The sequence below is a fragment of the Bombina bombina genome, chromosome 6, assembly GCF_027579735.1.
Source record: "Bombina bombina isolate aBomBom1 chromosome 6, aBomBom1.pri, whole genome shotgun sequence".
Lineage (NCBI taxonomy): Eukaryota > Metazoa > Chordata > Amphibia > Anura > Bombinatoridae > Bombina > Bombina bombina.
The window spans coordinates 377,402,426-377,415,053 of record NC_069504.1 but is presented as its reverse complement, the minus strand read 5'-3'; the positions used below and the strand labels follow the sequence as shown (position 1 = coordinate 377,415,053).

Below are 12,628 nucleotides of genomic sequence, written 5' to 3'. Positions count from 1 at the left end.
TAGTTATATTGTAGCTATCTTACGGCTAGATTTGGAGTTTGGCGGTAAAAGGGCTGTTAACGCTCCGCGGGTTTTTTTCTGGCCGCACCATAAATTTAACTCTGGTATCGAGAGTTCAAACAAATGCTGCGTTAGGCTCCAAAAAAGGAGCGTAGAGCATTTTTACCGCAAATACAACTCTCGATACCAGAGTTGCTTACGGACGCGGCCGGCCTCAAAAACGTGCTCGTGCACGATTCTCCCATAGGAAACAATGGGGCTGTTTGAGCTGAAAAAAAACCTAACACCTGCAAAAAAGCAGCGTTCAGCTCCTAACGCAGCCCCATTGTTTCCTATGGGGAAACACTTCCTACGTCTGCACCTAACACTCTAACATGTACCCCGAGTCTAAACACCCCTAGCCTTACACTTATTAACCCCTAATCTGCCGCCCCCGCTATCGCTGACCCCTGCATTACACTTTTAACCCCTAATCTGCCGCTCCGTAAACCGCCGCCACCTACGTTATCCCTATGTACCCCTAATCTGCTGCCCTAACATCGCCGACCCCTATGTTATATTTATTAACCCCTAATCTGCCCCCCACAACGTCGCCGACACCTACCTACACTTATTAACCCCTAATCTGCCGAGCGGACCTGAGCGCTACTATAATAAAGTTATTAACCCCTAATCCGCCTCACTAACCCTATCATAAATAGTATTAACCCCTAATCTGCCCTCCCTAACATCGCCGACACCTACCTTCAATTATTAACCCCTAATCTGCCGACCGGAGCTCACCGCTATTCTAATAAATGTATTAACCCCTAAAGCTAAGTCTAACCCTAACACTAACACCCCCCTAAGTTAAATATAATTTTTATCTAACTAAATAAATTAACTCTTATTAAATAAATGATTCCTATTTAAAGCTAAATACTTACCTGTAAAATAAATCCTAATATAGCTACAATATAAATTACATTTATATTATAGCTATTTTAGGATTAATATTTATTTTACAGGTAACTTTGTATTTATTTTAACCAGGTACAATAGCTATTAAATAGTTAAGAACTATTTAATAGTTACCTAGTTAAAATAATTACAAATTTACCTGTAAAATAAATCCTAACCTAAGTTATAATTAAACCTAACACTACCCTATCAATAAAATAATTAAATAAACTACCTACAATTACCTACAATTAACCTAACACTACACTATCAATAAATTAATTAAACACAATTGCTACAAATAAATACAATTAAATAAACTAGCTAAAGTACAAAAAATAAAAAAGAACTAAGTTACAGAAAATAAAAAAATATTTACAAACATAAGAAAAATATTACAACAATTTTAAACTAATTACACCTACTCTAAGCCCCCTAATAAAATAACAAAGACCCCCAAAATAAAAAATTCCCTACCCTATTCTAAAATAAAAAAATTACAAGCTCTTTTACCTTACCAGCCCTGAACAGGGCCCTTTGCGGGGCATGCCCCAAGAATTTCAGCTCTTTTGCCTGTAAAAAAAAACATACAATACCCCCCCCCAACATTACAACCCACCACCCACATACCCCTAATCTAACCCAAACCCCCCTTAAATAAACCTAACACTAAGCCCCTGATGATCTTCCTACCTTGTCTTCACCATGCCAGGTTCACCGATCCGTCCTGGCTCCAAGATCTTCATCCAACCCAAGCGGGGGTTGGCGATCCATAATCCGGTGCTCCAAAGTCTTCCTCCTATCCGGCAAGAAGAGGACATCCGGACCGGCAAACATCTTCTCCAAGCGGCATCTTCTATGTTCTTCCATCCGATGACGACCGGCTCCATCTTGAAGACCTCCAGCGCGGATCCATCCTCTTCTTCCGACGACTAGACGACGAATGACGGTTCCTTTAAGGGACGTCATCCAAGATGGCGTCCCTCGAATTCCGATTGGCTGATAGGATTCTATCAGCCAATCGGAATTAAGGTAGGAATTTTCTGATTGGCTGATGGAATCAGCCAATCAGAATCAAGTTCAATCCGATTGGCTGATCCAATCAGCCAATCAGATTGAGCTCGCATTCTATTGGCTGATCGGAACAGCCAATAGAATGCGAGCTCAATCTGATTGGCTGATTGGATCAGCCAATCGGATTGAACTTGATTCTGATTGGCTGATTCCATCAGCCAATCAGAAAATTCCTACCTTAATTCCGATTGGCTGATAGAATCCTATCAGCCAATCGGAATTCGAGGGACGCCATCTTGGATGACGTCCCTTAAAGGAACCGTCATTCGTCGTCTAGTCGTCGGAAGAAGAGGATGGATCCGCGCTGGAGGTCTTCAAGATGGAGCCGGTCGTCATCGGATGGAAGAACATAGAAGATGCCGCTTGGAGAAGATGTTTGCCGGTCCGGATGTCCTCTTCTTGCCGGATAGGAGGAAGACTTTGGAGCACCGGATTATGGATCGCCAACCCCCGCTTGGGTTGGATGAAGATCTTGGAGCCAGGACGGATCGGTGAACCTGGCATGGTGAAGACAAGGTAGGAAGATCATCAGGGGCTTAGTGTTAGGTTTATTTAAGGGGGGTTTGGGTTAGATTAGGGGTATGTGGGTGGTGGGTTGTAATGTTGGGGGGGGGGGTATTGTATGTTTTTTTTTACAGGCAAAAGAGCTGAAATTCTTGGGGCATGCCCCGCAAAGGGCCCTGTTCAGGGCTGGTAAGGTAAAAGAGCTTGTAATTTTTTTATTTTAGAATAGGGTAGGGAATTTTTTATTTTGGGGGTCTTTGTTATTTTATTAGGGGGCTTAGAGTAGGTGTAATTAGTTTAAAATTGTTGTAATATTTTTCTTATGTTTGTAAATATTTTTTTATTTTCTGTAACTTAGTTCTTTTTTATTTTTTGTACTTTAGCTAGTTTATTTAATTGTATTTATTTGTAGCAATTGTGTTTAATTAATTTATTGATAGTGTAGTGTTAGGTTAATTGTAGGTAATTGTAGGTAGTTTATTTAATTATTTTATTGATAGGGTAGTGTTAGGTTTAATTATAACTTAGGTTAGGATTTATTTTACAGGTAAATTTGTAATTATTTTAACTAGGTAACTATTAAATAGTTCTTAACTATTTAATAGCTATTGTACCTGGTTAAAATAAATACAAAGTTACCTGTAAAATAAATATTAATCCTAAAATAGCTATAATATAAATGTAATTTATATTGTAGCTATATTAGGATTTATTTTACAGGTAAATTTGTAATTATTTTAACTAGGTAACTATTAAATAGTTCTTAACTATTTAATAGCTATTGTACCTGGTTAAAATAAATACAAAGTTACCTGTAAAATAAATATTAATCCTAAAATAGCTATAATATAAATGTAATTTATATTGTAGCTATATTAGGATTTATTTTACAGGTAAGTATTTAGCTTTAAATAGGAATCATTTATTTAATAAGAGTTAATTTATTTCGTTAGATAAAAATTATATTTAACTTAGGGGGGTGTTAGTGTTAGGGTTAGACTTAGCTTTAGGGGTTAATACATTTATTAGAATAGCGGTGAGCTCCGGTCGGCAGATTAGGGGTTAATAATTGAAGGTAGGTGTCGGCGATGTTAGGGAGGGCAGATTAGGGGTTAATACTATTTATGATAGGGTTAGTGAGGCGGATTAGGGGTTAATAACTTTATTATAGTAGCGCTCAGGTCCGCTCGGCAGATTAGGGGTTAATAAGTGTAGGTAGGTGTCGGCGACGTTGTGGGGGGCAGATTAGGGGTTAATAAATATAACATAGGGGTCGGCGATGTTAGGGGCAGAAGATTAGGGGTACATAGGGATAACGTAGGTGGCGGCGATTTGCGGTCGGAAGATTAGGGGTTAATTATTTTAAGTAGCTTGCGGCGACGTTGTGTGGGGCAAGTTAGGGGTTAATAAATATAATATAGGGGTCGGCGGGGTTAGGGGCAGCAGATTAGGGGTACATAAGTATAACGTAGGTGGCGGTCGGCAGATTAGGGGTTAAAAATTTTAATCGAGTGGCGGCGATGTGGGGGGACCTCGGTTTAGGGGTACATAGGTAGTTTATGGGTGTTAGTGTAGTTTAGGGTACAGTAGTTAAGAGCTTTATGAACCGGCGTTAGCCAGAAAGCTCTTAACTCCTGCTTTTTTCAGGCGGCTGGAATCTTGTCGTTAGAGCTCTAACGCTCACTTCAGAAACGACTCTAAATACCAGCGTTAGAAAGATCCCATTGAAAAGATAGGCTACGCAAATGGCGTAGGGGGATCTGCGGTATGGAAAAGTCGCGGCTGTAAAGTGAGCGTTAGACCCTTTAATCACTGACTCCAAATACCAGCGGGCGGCCAAAACCAGCGTTAGGAGCCTCTAACGCTGGTTTTGACGGCTACCGCCGAACTCTAAATCTAGGCCTTAGGGTTTATTTTATAGGTAAGTATTTAGTTTTAAATAGGAATTATTTAGGTAATGATAGTAATTTTTATTTAGATTTATTTTAAATTTTATTAAAGTTAGGGGGGTTAGGGTTAGGTTTAGGGGTTAATATATTTATTTAGTGTTAGTGATGTGGGAGGCCAGAGGATTAGGGGTTAATAACTTTAGTATAGTGACGGTGGCGACGTTGGAGCAGCAGATTAGGGGTTAATAAATGTATGTAGGTGGCGGCGACATTGGGGAACGGCAGATTAGGGGTTAATAAATGTATGTAGGTGGCGGCGACATTGGGGGCGGCAGATTAGGGGTTAATAAGTGTAGGTAGGTGGCGGCAACGTTGGAGGCGGCGGATTAGGGGTTAATAAGTGTAGGCAGGTGGTGACGACGTTGGGGGGCGGCAGATTAGGGGTTGATAAGTGTAATGTAGGTGGCGGCGATGTCGGGGGCAGCAGATTAGGGGTGTTTAGACTCGGGGTTTATGTTAGGGTGTTAGGTGTAAACATAACTTTTGTTTCCCCATAGACATCAATTGGGCTTTGTTACGGAGCTTTACGCTTCATTATTGCAGGTGTTAGGCTTTTTTTTAGCCGGCTCTCTCCATTGATGTCTATGGAGAAATCGTGCACGAGCACGTCAAACCAGCTCAAAGCAGCGCTGGTATTTGTGTTCGGTATGGAGCTCAATTCAGCCATATCGCCGGGTTTTTGCAAACCTGTAATAGCAGCGCTATTAAAGGTGAGCGGTGGCAATAATTTGCAAGTTCTTACCGAGCCACTTATAACGCAAAACTCGTAATCTGGCTGTATATCTGTTAAGGATGTTTCTTTTTAAAATTTTAGAGATGTACATACATTTTGTATTTGTTCTGGGAAATATGACATTTAGCTGATATGGGAACGTGTATGTGTAATATTATTTTGGTAGCAAGTTTCCCTATGTCTTAAATACTGAAGGTATTAAAATGGCACCCTCTTTATGCCACTTGCAGTAATTATAAGTATCTATGGTAAGATTACTTATTTTTGTTCCTTATAGAAGGAAGGGAGAGAGACAGGAGAAAAGAAATGAGGCAGGAAGAGAAATTTATGGAGTGTGAGGGAGAGAGACAGACAGGAGAATAGAAAAAAAGAGAATTAATGATGAAGAGTGTCTTTTTACATTTGCCGTATTGTGTATGAGTAAAACACACCTATAAAAAATAATAATAATAATAATATATATATATATATATATATATATATATATATATATATATATATATATATATATATATATATATATATATATATTGTGACAGGAACACTTTTAACCATGGTCTTCTAGGGCACAAATGCAGCACAGGACAATCCACTGTAGTTTAAAAGGCTTTATTTTTCACAGCAATAACAAACAGGCAGTTCATTTTCAAAAGAGGGAAATCCTTCCTCTGCAGCAAAGTTAAGTACTTTTAAATGTGTCCCAGCACTTCACAGCATTCCACAAGTGCTTTGTAAAAATAATGTCCTTTTACAGTTCACAGGAACAAAAGTCTTTTACACAGTGTAACAAACACACACACCAGCTTCTGTAGCTGTATATCTCTCTCTCAAGGCCTAAGTGAGGCTGCTATTTAAACCCTCACAACGTCTAATTAGCCACACCTGTGATTAGCTGCTGGACAGCTTCACAGCTGTCTGGGATAATCAAATACACACTCTTTCTCCCTGGGATTTTAACTGAAAGGAGAAATAGCATGTACAATGCTTGGTCTTAAATATCTTCCATTTATAACCAGGCCTTGCTTTCTGTCACATATCCTCCCCCCCAGCTCACACCCAGTAGGTTGAGCGACCATGGACATCAATGAATGTACCCGAGACAAACCATCAGCATTGCCCTGCAAAAGACCGGCCCTGTGTTCAACAGTAAAATTGAAGGGTTGCAAGCTAAGAAACCACCTAGTAACCCTTGAATTTGTTTCCTTATTCTGACTCATCCATGTGAGAGGAGCATGATCTGTTATTAATTTAAATTTTCTTCCCAACAGATAGTACCTAAGGGTCTCTAAAGCCCACTTAATGGCAAGGCATTCTTTCTCCACTATAGAATAGTTCTTTTCCTGTGAAATAAGTTTTCTGCTTAGGAAAAGGACAGGATGCTCTTCTCCCTGACACTCCTGCGAGAGAACTGCTCCTAAACCAACATCAGAGGCATCTGTTTGTACAATAAAATCTTTAGCGAAATTGGGGGTTACCAAAACTGGATGGGCACAAAGGGCATCTTTCAAATGCTTAAAAGCTTGTTCTGCTTCTGGGGACCATTTTATCATTATTGGGGCCCTTGCTTTTGTGAGATCTGTCAAGGGTGCCGCAATTGTAGCGAAATTCGGGATAAACCTTCTATAATAACTAGTTATCCCAATAAATGCTCTTACTTGTTTTTTAGTTAGAGGCTGTGACCAGTTCTGTATGGCCTCTACTTTTATTGTCTGAGGTTTAACTAATCCTCTACCAATAGTATAACCCAAGTACTTAGCTTCCTGTAAACCAACAGTACATTTTGCAGGATTGGCAGTTAACCCAGCGGACCGTATTGCATCAAGTACTGCTTGAACTTTTGGAAGATGGGATTCCCAATCTGTACTATAAATTATAACATCATCCAAATATGCTGCCGCATAACGAACATGGGGTTTCAGAATTCTATCCATCATCCTCTGGAATGTTGCCGGGGCCCCATGTAAACCAAATGGCAACACCGTATACTGAAATAAGCCCTCTGGGGTTGAAAAAGCTGTCTTCTCCTTTGCTTGACTAGTGAGAGGCAACTGCCAATACCCTTTCGTTAAATCAATTGTAGTGAGATAACGTGCTTTTCCTAGCCTTTCTATTAACTCATCTACTCTAGGCATTGGGTAGGTGTCAAATTTGGGAACACAATTAAGTTTACGAAAGTCATTACAGAACCTTAATGAACCATCTGGCTTTGGAACAAGCACGATTGGACTGTTCCATTCACTTTGTGATTCCTCAATTACCCCAAGCTTTAACATTTTTTCTACCTCCAGTTTAATAGCCTTTCTACGAGCCTCAGGGACCCTATAGGGTTTAAGGCAGACCTTCTTCCCTGGTTCTGTTATTATGTCATGCTTAATAACATTAGTTTTTCCCGGTACCACAGAAAATACCTCTTTGTTTATTCTAATAAAATCCTTGACCTCTCGCTTCTGATGTACAGATAGGGTTTCCGATATATTTACCTCTGGTTCAGTGACAGGGAGTTCTGTAGGTTTTAAGGCAACTAAAACTTCCCTATCTTTCCAAGGTTTTAACAGATTTATATGATATATTTGCTCAGGTTTCCTTCTCCCTGGCTGACTTACTTTGTAATTAACATCACCCACTTTCTCAATTATCTCATATGGGCCCTGCCAAGTAGCCAATAATTTATTTTCAACTGTAGGGACCAGAACTAACACCCTATCCCTAGGTTGAAACACCCTGGCTCTAGCATTACGGTTGTAGCTGTACTTTTGTGCTTCCTGTGCTTTTCCCATATGTTCCCTTACAATGGGCATGACAGCTTCCATACGATCCTGCATTTGGGAAATATGTTCAATAATACTTCGATAAGGTGTTGTCTCTTGCTCCCAAGTCTCTTTAACTATATCTAGTAATCCCCTGGGATGCCGCCCATATAACAGTTCAAATGGGGAAAACCTGTAGAAGCCTGGGGAACCTCCCTGATAGAGAACATTAAATAGGGTAACAGAAGGTCCCAATTTCTCCCATCTGTGTCAATTACCTTTCTTAGCATACTTTTGAGAGTTTTGTTAAACATTTCTACTAAACCATCAGTCTGAGGGTGATATACTGAGGTCCTTAGTTGTTTTATGCCAAACAACTTACACAATTCTTTTGTAACCCTGGACATAAATGGAGTTCCTTGGTCTGTCAAAATTTCCTTAGGTATCCCGACCCTGCTAAACATTAGCAAGAGTTCTTTTGCTATGGACTTTGCAGAGCTGTTACGAAGGGGCACTGCCTCAGGATAGCGTGTAGCATAATCAAGGATTACCAGTATATACTGATGTCCTCTAGCAGATTTAACCAGCGGACCCACCAAGTCCATAGCAATTCTTTCAAAAGGCACATCAATTATAGGCAAGGGCACTAAAGGGTTACAAAAATCTTTAGCAGGAGCTGTAAGTTGACACTTAGGGCATGAAGCACAATAATCCTTGATGGCTACAAATATCCCTGGCCAATAAAACCTTCGAAGAACTCTCTCTTTGGTTTTCTCAACTCCCAAATGCCCCCCTAGAATGTGGTTATGTGCAAGATTTAATACAGTGTTCCTAAAAGTCTGGGGCAACAAAAGTTGTTTAACAATGTCTGTTCCTTTCTTCTCTACACGATATACCAAATCATTAACTGCTTCAAAATAAGGATAGGGTAATACATTTCCTGGCTGTGTCACAACATCATTTATAACCCTGATATTATTTCTTGCCTCTACCAATGTTGGATCCTCCCATTGGGCTTTTTTTAAAATTACCAGGGCCACCAACCAGATCTATCAAATCATCAATATTTTCCGAGCTAGTACTTGGTACTTCATTACTCTGAGAAGGTTGATCACCTACTAATACAGGCATAGGGCAATAAATCTTATTTTTCTCCTTTTCAATGGAACCCCCTTCAAAATCAGTTTCAGAGAAAGGAAATACATAAATTTCAGAAGTTTGACATATTTCTGGAGATTCCCATAACTCCAGAAATTTTGGAAAATCTCTCCCTATCACCACCTCATGGGCTAAATTTGGTACTACACCAACACAATATTTTAATTTACCACACTGAGTCTCAATCTCCACCTCAGCTGTAGGATATTCCCGTTTATCTCCATGAACACAGATAATTCCCATTTTTTCCCCATAATCTAATACTGCATCTGGTACTAAAGATTTAGCCACTAGTGTGACCATACTTCCTGAATCAAGCAAAGCCCTAGACACTTTACCATTAACCGTCACAGTACAACAATGGGAATCATTATTAACAGAGCTGTTGCTATTAGACAATAGTGAATGTGCAACATTACAGTCCATAAATTCATCTTTATCACAGTCTCTAGCAATATGCCCAACCTCATTACATTTACAACATCTTACAGGTTGGTTATATTTAAATGTTTCCTTAATTCCTGGGGAAATGTCTCTGGTGTTTTGCCTATACACCTGCTGCTCTCTTATCCCCTTTATCCCCTGAACAGTCTTACCAGTTCTTGTAGAGCTCTGGGACTTGGGATTGTGGGGCTGATCCATTGAAGATTGTTGCAAAACTTCTCCTGAAGCTATAAATCTTTCGACCAATACAATCAACTGATCCGCTGTTTGAGGATCACCTTGATTAACCCACCGCCGCAGGGAAGCAGGTAATCCACGCTGAAACCGGTCCATCACCAGTAGTTCCACTATTTTGGTAGCCAAATTAACCTCTGGTTGCAGCCACTTCCTGGCAAGGTGTATAAGGTCAAACATCTGGGATCTTGCAGTATTATGAGATGAAAACATCCAGGAATGGAATCTTTGTGCACGGACTGCCGAAGTCACCCCCAGGCGTGCAAGGATTTCTGCTTTCAATTTCTCATAGTCACTGGCTTGTGCTGGCTCTAAATCAAAGTAGGCCTTCTGAGGTTCACGACTAAGAAATGGCGCAAGTATACTCGCCCACTCAACTGTCGGCCATTTTTCTCTTTCTGCTGTGCGTTCAAATGCCAAAAGATACGCCTCAACATCATCAGCTGCTGTCATTTTTTGAAGATAATGACTAGCCCTTATTACTCTGGAACCTTGGCTGCCACCAACATATTCAGAGTTCAGTCTTTCTGATATGGCTTGAACCTCTCGTTGCAGAGTCTGTGTAGCACTTTGCTGCTCCTCCCGGGTCTTCCTGAATGTCTCAGCTTGCACAGCAGCCATCTGTTGTATCAACAAGTCAGTGTTCTCCTTCTGTGATTTAGCCAGCAGCATAGCACTCTCTGACTGGGCCAAGACCAACTGTTGCAGTGCTGCACTATTTTCAGCAGCTTTTCTGTTAGTCTCCTGCTGTATAGCATTAGAATGGATCAAAGCTTTAATGACTTCCTCCATGTTGCTTGCAGATTATTATGCCCACAGACATACAACGTGGTTGCCCGGATTCTCCACCAAGTGTGACAGGAACACTTTTAACCACGGTCTTCTAGGGCACAAATGCAGCACAGGACAATCCACTGTAGTTTAAAAGGCTTTATTTTTCACAGCAATAACAAACAGGCAGTTCATTTTCAAAAGAGGGAAATCCTTCCTCTGCAGCAAAGTTAAGTACTTTTAAATGTGTCCCAGCACTTCACAGCATTCCACAAGTGCTTTGTAAAAATAATGTCCTTTTACAGTTCACAGGAACAAAAGTCTTTTACACAGTGTAACAAACACACACACCAGCTTCTGTAGCTGTATATCTCTCTCTCAAGGCCTAAGTGAGGCTGCTATTTAAACCCTCATAACTTCTAATTAGCCACACCTGTGATTAGCTGCTGGACAGCTTCACAGCTGTCTGGGATAATCAAATACACACTCTTTCTCCCTGGGATTTTAACTGAAAGGAGAAATAGCATGTACAATGCTTGGTCTTAAATATCTTCCATTTATAACCAGGCCTTGCTTTCTGTCACAATATATATATATATATATATATATATATATATATATATATATATATATATATATATATATAATATAATATATCAGCACTACATTCAATATAGAGTGCCCCCCAAAGGTAAACGGAATAAGGGGAGACCCCCCAATTCACACCCTCTACCTGTGCACGGAGAGTTAAATGAATTGATACATTATATAAAAACAAAGTAACTCTTAGCCCAGCACAATGGGATAGACAAAATAAAGAAACTAGGATTAGAGCCTACCCTAAAAACACAGGCAGACAGCAGATACAATTCAAATAATTTATCAACAATCAAAATTTTACAACAAGAGTATACAAAAAAATGTTCAAATCATATGTGGCAACAAAAAAATATATATACAAGCTGAAAGTCCCACTTGACACTTAGAAAGTCATATAGAAATAACCCTTATAGAGACCTCTATCCCAGGGTAAAATTTTTCAAAATAAGCTTATTCCTGGTATCCAAGGTGAAACAATAAATGTTCTATAAATAGGTCTCCAAAAGCGATCATCCTGCAATAATTTCAATATGAAGTAACAGAGCCTTGTACGAATGTGATGTAAAATTGACCAGGTGTACTGAATAATCCCGCTGTATCACAACAGCACAACAGCTATGACGGCAACTCTGGATACACCTAAGATCGACTTAGGAACAAATGTACCAATTCCGCTGTTTCCGCTGTTTAGTACAAGTCAGTTATTTTACCTGATCCATATGCTTCATCTATCACGGATGTTACAAGTTGTTTAAGGCACTTAGTGGTGTATTCCACGCCTTACTTCTTATTGCAGGAGGCATCTAGGGCTTATCCTCCGGGTATGTTGATTGTGCTGAGGGGATATAATCCCTATCTGTATTAAAGATGTATTTCTTTCTTCCACCTTTTTTGATGTGGTAATTTTCTCATCAAGCCTCTAAGATTATGGTACTTCTTGAAGTATGGCAAAAGAATCCTTCCTGTAAGTCTGGGTATTGGTTAAAAGAGTTCCACAGGATGCCTTTCTGTTCGTTAAGTACGATATCCCAGAATAGTCAGTCCTACTTTCCACTTGTATGCATTTGTTGTATGAATAGAGCACACAGCGTTGGATAGAAAGGAAAGCGTTACACGCTGTTGTCGGTCTTGCCGGACCTGAAATGTCGTCAGAAAATGGGCGTGCCCTTGCGCGTTTCGTGAACCTTGTTCACTTCGTCAGAGGGACCATCTGACGAAGGGAACAAGGTTCACGGAACATCAAAAAAGGTGGAAGAAATACATCTTTAACACAGATAGGGATTATATCCACTCTGCGAGATCAACATACCTCACAGGTTTGAGGCCTGAAATGGTGAGCACCTTTCTATTTTCCTTTATAGAAACTAATATAAGTATTGACATACTGCACCATAAGTTGTTTTTCTTTGTGTTTTCTCCTTTCTCTGAGCACTGACATCTGGAACCAAATACCATTTCCTTTGCTTCTCTTTTTC

General features: G+C 39.9%; 1 protein-coding gene across 1 annotated transcript in view; it reads left to right on the top strand.

Moving 5' to 3' along the window:
• CFAP43 (cilia and flagella associated protein 43) overlaps positions 1-12,628 on the top strand; it is a 491,704-nt gene that overhangs the window by 77,207 nt on the left and 401,869 nt on the right. The gene's annotated exons all lie outside the window — the stretch shown is intronic.